Source organism: Petaurus breviceps, unplaced genomic scaffold (assembly GCF_028583685.1).
Source record: "Petaurus breviceps papuanus isolate PSGF00001 unplaced genomic scaffold, PetGlider_PUasm1.0 174, whole genome shotgun sequence".
Taxonomy (NCBI): Eukaryota; Metazoa; Chordata; class Mammalia; order Diprotodontia; family Petauridae; genus Petaurus; species Petaurus breviceps.
Genome location: NW_027185761.1, coordinates 61519537 through 61529881, shown reverse-complemented (window position 1 = coordinate 61529881; position 10345 = coordinate 61519537). Strand labels below are relative to the sequence as shown.

At 43.4% G+C, this 10345-nt stretch overlaps 1 protein-coding gene across 4 annotated transcripts in view; it reads right to left on the bottom strand.

Moving 5' to 3' along the window:
* Positions 1-10345, bottom strand: part of PDE1C (phosphodiesterase 1C) — a 551686-nt gene that overhangs the window by 186106 nt on the left and 355235 nt on the right. The gene's annotated exons all lie outside the window — the stretch shown is intronic.

Here is a 10345-nt window from a genome sequence, read left to right as displayed (position 1 = left end):
ATGGATGGATGGATGGATGGATGGATGGATGGATGGATGGATGGATGAATGGATGAATATCAGCCTTCTGTGGTTTATAGGGGCTCTTTTCCCCTCTAGAGTCTTTCTCAGACTTGCTTTAGGTCAAACTTTGTTTCACAAAATACTTTCTTCATAATAACCCTGTGTCACAGGTATATTAAGTGTGATCTCTTTTTACACATGATGACAATGACCTTCAGAGAAGATAAGTAACTTCTTCCCAGTCACAGAGTTAAGCAGCACTCAGGACAGGACCCCAACCCAGGGATCTAGACTCCATCCAGTTTCAGCCATGCTTCACTCTTCCTTTATACCTTGCTAAGGATGCTCAGGCCATAGCAAAGCCCATGACTAGGAACGAAGCCACTGTAAACATGCTACATCCACATTCCTGTGCCATCTTGAGCCTCCTTTGTAGCTGGCCCATCTACCTATGATACCTGAGCCACACCTCCTTCCTGGTCCTCAATCCTGGCCAATGTGAACAGTTCTGCCCCTTGTGCTAGACTCCCAGGCCTGGAAAGATAATTCAGGAAAAGTGTCCTCTTGAGCTCTCCGCTGTGGCCATGTTGCTCCCACCTGGTCCCCACTGGCAAACTCGGCTGGGAATTCAGTTTGAGAAAAGGAGGAATGTTGAGATTAGCATGAGAGGAAGTGGAGCCTGTTATGTGAGAAGAGCGTGTCTTCCTCCTCTAGAAGCATCCAGCTGGGAGGTAAAAACCACTGCTGGTAAATCTAAGATACAAAGACAGGCCTCCCCAGATCCTGACCACCCCTTCCACACTCACTTCCTTGGTACATTCATTAGCTGAGACTAGTAGAGAGAAGAATGACAGACAAGGGAAAAAAAAACAAAAAGAAAATTAATTTAGGGAAATACATTATTAAAAAATCTCTCACATCGTGGGCCTTCTATTTACTATTTGTATGACCTGAGGTGAGCTGATTAACCTCAGTGGGCCTCAGTTTTGCTCATCTGTAAAATGGAGTTGGACTATATGGCTTCTTGAGGGTCTTTCTAGCTCTACAGCAAAGACCCTAAATCAGTTCACTTCCCTGGGCCCAATAAAGAATTTGATTTGTTTGATTTTTATATGTGTGTATATACATACATATGTATGTACATATGTATACACATGTACATGTGTCTAGGTATACATACACATGCATATGTACATATTGTATATATTTGTTACAAAGGGTTTTTTTAGTTTTTCAAATAGAGGAGGCAGCTTGTTAATTAAAAATTTTAATAATAAACTTTTAAAACTCCCTAGGCCTCAATTTCCTGATCTATAAAGTGAATTGGTTGGACTCACTGATTTCTGAGGTTTTCCCCAGGTCCACAGCTATGATTCATGTGACTCTTAACAGTCCCACTTCCCACTCCATCCCAGCACCTGTGTCATCATCAGCGGTGGGAATTCTTGGTGTGGAAATTCCTTCCGCTAAAATAGAACAACTCCGCTTAATTAACAGTCTTCAAGAATTGGGAGCTTGAGAAGTTCAGGGACTTGCCAAGGGTGACAGCCACCAGCAAGTGTCAGAGGAATTCACATGGAAAAATCTGTCCTCCCCCCTCCGATTCAGGACTATGACAATGCATCTATCTTTTTTTATTCCCAACACCTAACACACTACATCACAGGTATTTACTACATTACTGTGCAAAAACAACAATATGGAACTGGTATTTAGATGGCCAAATTTTATACAAATTACATAATAAATATTTAATATTATATAGGGTGTCCCAAGAGCCTTAGTGAGGTTTTAAACTTTAATAATTTGAAATTGCACTAAGATTTTTGGGATACTCTGAATAATCACTAGTGTTTCCTCTACGGACCATTCACTATAAGCAATGCAACCAGAAGAACGCTGCATGCCGGCTGCAGTGGCCTCCTCACAGAGACGTGTCCCAAGCTACCCCATCTTCCTGCCAACAGAGTCTCCATTAGCTGCTGCAGGCCAGGACCTTTCCCTTGGGCTTCTGTGCCCCCAGGGATTCACCACAGTTGCCTAGTATCAGACACTTAATAAAGCTATTGAGTTTCATTAAAATCTAATTTAATTCGTTAAAATCTCATTTTATTTTTTAAAAAGACATTATCAGATAATTCGATGACGAAGTTGCTGCTGACTGGTGCTGAGATTTGCCGCTGGAGGCCCCAAGTTCGACTCCTGGCTCGGCCACTCACCCTGGGTGACCCTACACAGGTCCCTTCATCTCCAGACCTTGGCTTCTTCATTCAGAAAATCGGGGAAGACTCAACGAGAGCTCTCAGATGTCTTCCAAGTCTGGTTCTAGGATCTAGTGTCCATCTCTTTTACCCTAGATGGTTAGGAGAGGAATGAAGTGCAAAGACCATCCAAGCCCATTTTACAGATGGAGAAAGTGAGGCCCAGAAAAGCTGCAACTGTCAGCGTCCTGGCTTCCCAGTCTCATTCTGTTTCCAAAGAGAAGTGGAGTTAAGGGAAGTGGAATCTCCCAGATCCTCTTCTTGACCAGACTGTTTTATGTTGATTATGTTTTTGTTTGGGGAAAGGGACATCTTCTAGGGGCAAAGAAAGCACAAACCGGAACCCACAGCCATCTGGCGTAGCAGGCAGAGGGAGGGTTGGACTCGGGTCCTACTTCTGTCCCTTTCCTATGTGTGTGATACTGAGAAAATGCTTTCTTCCCTGGGATGTTTCTGCTTTTATAAAATAAGAGTATGGTACTAGATAGTCACTGAGTTCCCCTCCGGCTTGTCATCTATGATTCTGGCATTTCCATGTGGGAAGGAGCTCTGCTGGTATTTCCAGACAAGCTACTGGCCATCCCTGGGCTTCCTTTCCAGTGAAAAAAAAGAAAACAAAACAAAAAGACAACTGGCCAGGAAGATCTGACCTTGAACTATCTGGAAAAAACAACTCTCTTGATAAAACAAAGATTCCTCTGGGAGTTTGTGAAGGAGAACAGAGTGCTACAAATGGTCTCGAGAACCCAGACTGTTTACAGAACAGAACGCTTCCTCCAAGGACTAGCCCATCCCAGCTCAGGCTTGGAGAGCAATGCACCAGAATGTCCAGAAGCTGAAGCCGGGTGGGCGTGTCTGCTACTGAGTCTGGCACCTTTAGAAGCTGTTTCCCAATAGTCCTTCTCACATGCCTCCCTACACAACAAGGACATTCCTGGTGGTTAGCTTGTGGAGTCAGAGCAACACCTTTCCATCCTTGTGGCTCACAGATTCTAAATATCAGGCTACCTGGACCATTGAACTCTTATCTACAGTCCTGAGTTTCCTCATCTTCCCATCGCCATTTCTTATGGTGCAATATTATTGCTCTGCATTCATGAACCATAATCTGTTCAGTCATTCCCCAGTTGACAGACACCCACTCTGCTTCTAATTCGATAACAAAAAGCACTTGTCAGGATGATTTTAGCATCTGTGAGACCCTTTCCTCCTCCTCTGACTTTTTTTGGGGGTCTATGGCCAGTGGTTAGATTGGTGGTAGAAGACTTACAGATAGTGACTTTTCTAGTAGGAGGCAAAGTTGTTTTCTGAAACAAATGGGTCCAACAGCAGGGTACCAGGGAGGCTGCCTTCCAGGCTCCAAGTCAAGTCAAGTCAACATGCATTTATTATGCACCTACTATGTGCCAAGCACTGTGCTTGGCACTGGGCACGCAGAGAAAGGTAAAAGACAATTACAAAGAGCTCACAGTCTAATGAGATGTGTACGAGATGTACTGGAGATAATCAACACAGGGAAGGCATTAGCCTTAAGGGGGACCCAGAAAGGATTTTTGTAAAGGGTAGGTTTTTAGCTGAGGCTTGAAAGAAGGCAGAGAGGTTAGAAAGCAGAGGGGGAGGGACGGAAGGAGGGAGGGAAAGAGAGAGGAGAAGAAGAAGAAGGAGGAGGAGGAGGAAGAAGAGGAAAAGGAGGAAGAGGATGAGGAGGAGGGAGACAAAGAGTGGCAGAGAGGAGGAGGGAGGAAGGGAGAGAGGAGAAGGAGAAGGAGGAGGAAGAAGAGGAAGAGGAGGAAAAGGATGAGGAGAAGGGAGAGAGAGTGGCGGAGAGGGGGAGGGAGGGAGGAAGAGAGGAGAAGAAGGAGAAGGAGGAGGAAGAAGAGGAAGAGGATGAGGAGGAGGGAGAGAGAGTGGCGGAGAGGGGGAGGGAAGGAGGGAGGGAGAGAGAAACACCTGAGTCTGAGAGCTGGAGTGTCTGGAGTGAGGAATAGCAAGGAGGTCAGAGTCTCTAGATCAAAGAGAACATGAGGAGATGTAAGGAGAAAGGAGGCCAAAGGTGGAATGAAAATAACAGGAGGCTTTAGAAGCCAAATAGACATTCTGCTTTTAATCCTGGGGGGCGATAGAGAACCCCCGGAATTGATGCCATCCCTGCATTCATGAGTCACAATGCATCTTTTGGGGAAGAACAGTGAAAAAATTTTCCCTCCCCCACCCCTCCCCCGCCTGGTCACAGCCCTGGTCATACGTTATGCGTCCTTGTAGCTGCAGAACCTCAAGTGTGGTATGATTAATGCCAACAAGAGCGATGGTTCAGAACAACAAGAAAGTGCTTTGCAGCTGCACAGCCGTGATCTCATGCGTGTGTCCCACTATCTTCCTCTCTCAAACAGCAAGAGGACGCACCACACCCACACCCACACATAAACACACATGCACACACACATGAACACATCCATGCCCATGCCTTAGTCTTTTGCACAAAACAATTCCCTCTTTGTGTCCATCCTTTCTCCTACTAAAATCACATTCAGGTTTTCACCCTTTAAAGCTCCTTTAGAATGGGCCACCCATCCAAAGAGCACACCACAACCTGGGATCATTCAATCAGCCCAAAGTCATTTATAAGGCATCAACTGTGTGTTTGGCACTAGGATTACAAAGGCAATCCAGAGGCTGAATAGAGTTTCAATCACTGTCACAGAAAGCACCATCTGGAAACAATACTGTACTTAAAATCAAAACTAATGTTTACCTTAATCAATTAACCAATAAACATTTATTAAGTACCAACGCTGGGTGCTATGTACTGGGAACCCTTGAGATGACAGCGTCGTCTCAGACACTAGCTGGGTGACCACAAGCAAGTCGCTTGTCCTCTCTGGGCTGTGAGCTCCTCGAGAACTGGGACCATCTTTTACCTTTCTTTGCATTCCCAGAACTTAGCACAAGGCCTGACACATAGTAGGTGCTCAACAAATTCCTGATGACTTGTTGACTTGACTCAGTTTACTGATCTATGAAATGGAGATAATAATCCCATTTTACCTCATAGAGTTATAGGTAGGATCAGATCACAGAGAAACCATAATGTCCTATAGAAATATCCGTTATTAATAATACAACTCACATAAGGAAGCAAGAGGCTAGAATTGTCACCCCCTTCTCAGTTCTTGCCAAAATTATACTGAATTTACCATTCACAATTTACATATATTGATTTATAAGCATGTTTTTTCCAATAGAATACCAGCCCCTCAAGAGAAGAAATGATTTTATTTGTTCTCTGCCCAGTGGCTCCTGCTTAACTCCAGGTACTTTCATGGGATGTTACATTAGTCACTTCATCTCTGGGAGACTTTTGTATCATGAAGGGGTTAGAGTAGATGGACAGCTCCATATTATAATATTTACATAATCGTAATTTGGAGCTGGAAGGGACCCCAGAAGCCATTTACTCCAACCCCTTCACTACTAGATTCTAAGCTCCATTTACTTCTAAGCTGCTGACTAACTACAAATGCCATGACCACCCATGACATACATACCCCTGGGGCCAAGAAAACCCTGTTTTCCCCACCCTACTTACACATCTGCACAGTGTGACACAATGCCTTCGATAATGAAATGGAAGGCATATTAAGACCTATACCAAGCCTACCTTTATGAAATATGGCTCCCATTTTCTCCTTATACTTTGGAGGAGTGAAAATTGCCTTCCCCTCTCCCCAACACTTGTTGAACCGCAGGTTTATTGTTCTTTCTCATGGAAAGACAGCAGATAATGATAGCTTGTTACCTAGAATTAATTTAATACTTGTCAAGATCTTCAAGTTCTTGGGTGGAAGGCACCGTATAAATATGAATTATAATTATTTGAGGTTTTATTGTTTTCCCTTTCACACTGCTATTTTCTATTATGAAATAAAGTTTGTATCACCCCTAATCCTTACCCTACACAATCAATACCTGCCTTCCTGGCTGATTGCACCTTCCTGTCAGTTACTCTTGGGGTCCTTCTAAGCCAAGCATTATATAATGGTCAGCTTTGGATATAGCTACTCCTTTGGTGGTCAACATATTCTTCAAATGAGTCTCACTTAAAATGTAATTGGTCTGTGGTGTACTTGATTCAGTGTTTGGAAGTCAGGAGCCCAGGTTCCAATCACACCTCTGAAGCTTTGTAGCTGTGAGGTCCCAGGACACTCACCCTCCCTGCTTCTTTATCTGTAAATTGGGGATAATGTTATCAGCATATTCTCCTCCCAAGTTTGTAGTGATAAATTTCCTTTGTGAATCTTAAAAGGTCTACAGAAACAGGAGTTATCATTAAAACAATTTCTACTGCATGCCTGGACACAGATGAACACACACTCAATTTTATTACACTGACATTATTCTTAATGTCATGATAAGTTCATGGGTGTCTACTGCCTAAGAGTTCCATAAGAAGTGGTGAACCTTGTGCCTTCACAACTGAGCTGTCCTCTAGAAAACAGAGAAAGTTTAGTCAGGAACATCATCTATCACACAGGATGGGCAGTGCTGCATCATCTGCATAACTTCTGTGAGACTGCATATCCAATGGAGAAAATTACCCAAAATGTTGTTCAGTCATTTCATTCATGTCCAAATCTTCATGACCCCATGTTGGGTTTTCTTGGAAGATTATGGACTGGTTTGCCATTTCCTTCTCCAGCTCATTTGACAGATGAGGAAACTGAGGGGAAACTTGGTCACACAGCCAGTAAGTAGCTAAAAGGTGTTGAGTGTTCCTGACTCCAGGTCCAGCACTCTAGCTACTGCACCACTAGCTGCCCTTCCAAATTGTTTAGACTGTGCTTTAATAATTAGCTATGTTCCCTAGAATTAAAAAGGAAGTAAAGTATTGATTACCTGATGGACATTTAGAGTAAAAATTTAGAGACAGAGGAAAGGTTGAAGATCTAAGATAGAGAAAGTAGGAAAGAAATTAAGATCTGGGAAGCATTGATTGGCAATTAGACAGAAATGAGGTAGAAAAGCAAAAAGGAAGGGGGAAAATTAACCGGAAGACAATCCATCAAGCAACAGGGATCCATTAAGTGCCTACCATGGTCCAGATAATGGAGAGAGACAAAGGAAAACTGAAAATAAGCCTTGACTTCCAGGAGCTGACAGCCTGCCCTGGGAGACAACATTGATATATGCAGGTCTATGCAAAGTACACAGGAGAGAGACACTAGCAGCCAGTGGACCAGGAAAGGTAGGATATGGTTCTCCAGAGGGGTCTGGAAGAGTACCAGGGGATACTAAGCCATGGCAGTGAGTAGGTGAGAAAGAGGTCCATTCTAGGCATGGCAGACAACTGCTGCAAAGACCCAAAGTCAGGATATAGAGACATTGAGAGAGAGTCATGTAGAAGGAAAAGGAAAAAGGCAGGTTTGGTTGGACTCTAGAGCCTAAAGAGGAGAATACTGCATCACAAGACCAGAGAGGAAGTTGGGACTGAGTAGTAAAGAGCAGAGAAACTTATATTCCACCCCAGAAGTAACAGTGAGCCCCAAAAGTTTATCGAATGGGGCAAGGGAAGACAGTCAGACATCCACTTCAGGAAAATGACTATGGTGGAGAGAGACAAGAGGTGATGAAGGTCTTAAGTAGGGGGGTGGCTGTGTGAATGGAGAGAAGGTGAGCAATGAGACAGATGTTGCAGAGAAAGAAACAAGAATTAGTGACATTGGAAACAGGGTATGAGAGACAGAAGAGTCAAGGAAAACAATGAACGTGTGAAATCTTATGCCCATTTTATAGATCTATTGCCTTCATTTGGGTATACTTCCCTGCCCTCAATAGAATGTAAGCTCCCTGAGGGCTTCAGTTTTGTCTGTCTTGCCAGAGCCCAACACAGTACCTGAACTGATGACACTTGTATAGCACCAGTCACTGAGCTAAGTGCTTTTCAATTATTATCTCATTTGATCTTCACAACAACTGTAAGAGGTAGGTGTTTTCTTATCCTCATTTTTCAGATGAGGAAACTGAGGTCAATAGAGTTTAAGAGTGACTTGGGAATCCATGTTAAAAGGGGACTCTAAACAAACTTTGGAGCTGTAGAACCCACAAAATGACACAGAGAAGCTAACCTACCGCTGAGGACAGTCCAGCAGGCCGGCAGGAATCAGCCAGCCCAGTGCTCTGGGAGCTGAGCTGAGCCCCACCCCACTAAGGCTTTAGCCCCAGGGTGGGCCTGACCAGTCCCGGCTCAAGGGACTTCAGATCAGCAGCAGCTGTGGACATTTCCAGATTTATCAACACATAGATGCAAAGGACAAAGTGAGAGGACAGTGCAGTCTGGACTTTGGGACCAGTAAGTGGGAGTGCTTGGCTTTGGCCCCCAGGGAGAGAAGCCACTGAGATACCAGCACACCCAGCCAGCATCACATGGCAGCTTCAGCTCACGGCCTGCAGAGTGTAGGGGGACCAAGCACCAGTCTGAGGGGTAATCACTCTTCCTTTAACCTGCTTGGATATGGAGTGCAGTCTAGGGTGGAAGTCCTGGGGTGTGTGACCAGCTTGCCAGAGCATGTGGAGGCCTTAGAGAGGGCACCCATCTAATACCTCTGGCAGCTGAGAAAACCCCAGCATTTGGGACGAAAGCTCCCCTGTCTGATGGCAAAGTCCTACTGTGGCAAAAAGCCCAGGGTTCAAGTGACTGAGGGGTGACATGACCAGGCAAAGGAAACAAAGCAGACAGAAGATTCCAACATTACACTCCTATTTTAGGGACAAAAAGGACAAAGCGTGGAAAAGGAGGAAGACAGTGAAGTCAGAACTCCTGCACCAAAAGCTTCAAAGGAAAATATGAGCTGGTTACAGGCCATAAAGGACTTTAAGAAGCAGATTAGAGAAGTGGAGGAAAACTGGGAAGAGAAATGAGAACAATGCAAGAAAATTACGAAATGAGTCAACAGCCTGACTGAGGAAAATACTACCTTAAAAAATAGACTAACTCAAATGGCAAAAGAGGCTCAAAAAGGCAATGAGGAGAAGAATGCCTTAAAAAGCCAAATTTGCCAGATGGAAAAAGAATCTCAAAAGCTTACAGAGGAGAATCATTGCTTCAGAATTAGATTGGAGTAAATGGAAGCTAATGACTTTATGAGAAATCAAGATGCTGTTAAATAGATCCAAACAAATGAAAGAATAGAAGGCAAGATGAAATATCTCATGGGAAAAACCACTGACCTGGAAAATAGATCCAGGAGAGATAATTTAAAAATTATTGGACTACCTGAAAGCCATGATCAAAGTAAGAACCTAGAAATAATCCTCCAGAAAATTCTCAAAGAAAACTGCCCTGATGTTTTAGAACCAGAGGGCAAAATAGAGGTTGAAAGAATCCAGCGATCACCTCCTGAAAAAGATCCCAAAAAGAAAACTCCTAGGAATATTATAGCCAGGTTCCAGAATTCTCAGATTAAGGAGAGAATATTGCAAGCAGCCAGGAAGAAACAATTTGAATATTGTGGAAACACAATCAGGATAACCCAGGATCTGGCAGCTTCTAGGAATATGATATTCCAGAGGTCAAGGGAGCTGGGATTAAAACCAAGAGTCACCTACACAGCAAAACTGAGTATCATGTTTCAGGGGAAAATATGGTCATTCAGTGGAATAGAGGACTTTCAAGCATTCTTGTTGAAAAACCAGAGTTGATTAGAAAATTTGACATTCAAATACAAGAAGCAAGAGAAGCATGAGAAGGTAAAAAGGGGAAAAAAATCATAAGGAACTTATCAAAGTTGAACTATTAACATTCCTACATGGAAAAACAATAATTATAACTTATGAAACCTTTCTCAGTAGTTGAAGGGAATACATACATACATACATACATACATATACATACATACATATGTCTATATATGAGGGTATATGGGCATATGAATACATATGTAAAGGTGTGTATATATGTTTACAGGTATACATAGATAGAGGGCACAGGACCAATTTAACAGGAAAGGGATGATACCTAAAAGGTGAAATTAAGAGGTGAAAGAGTGAATATAATGAGAGGAGATGGGGAGAGACAGAATGGGGTA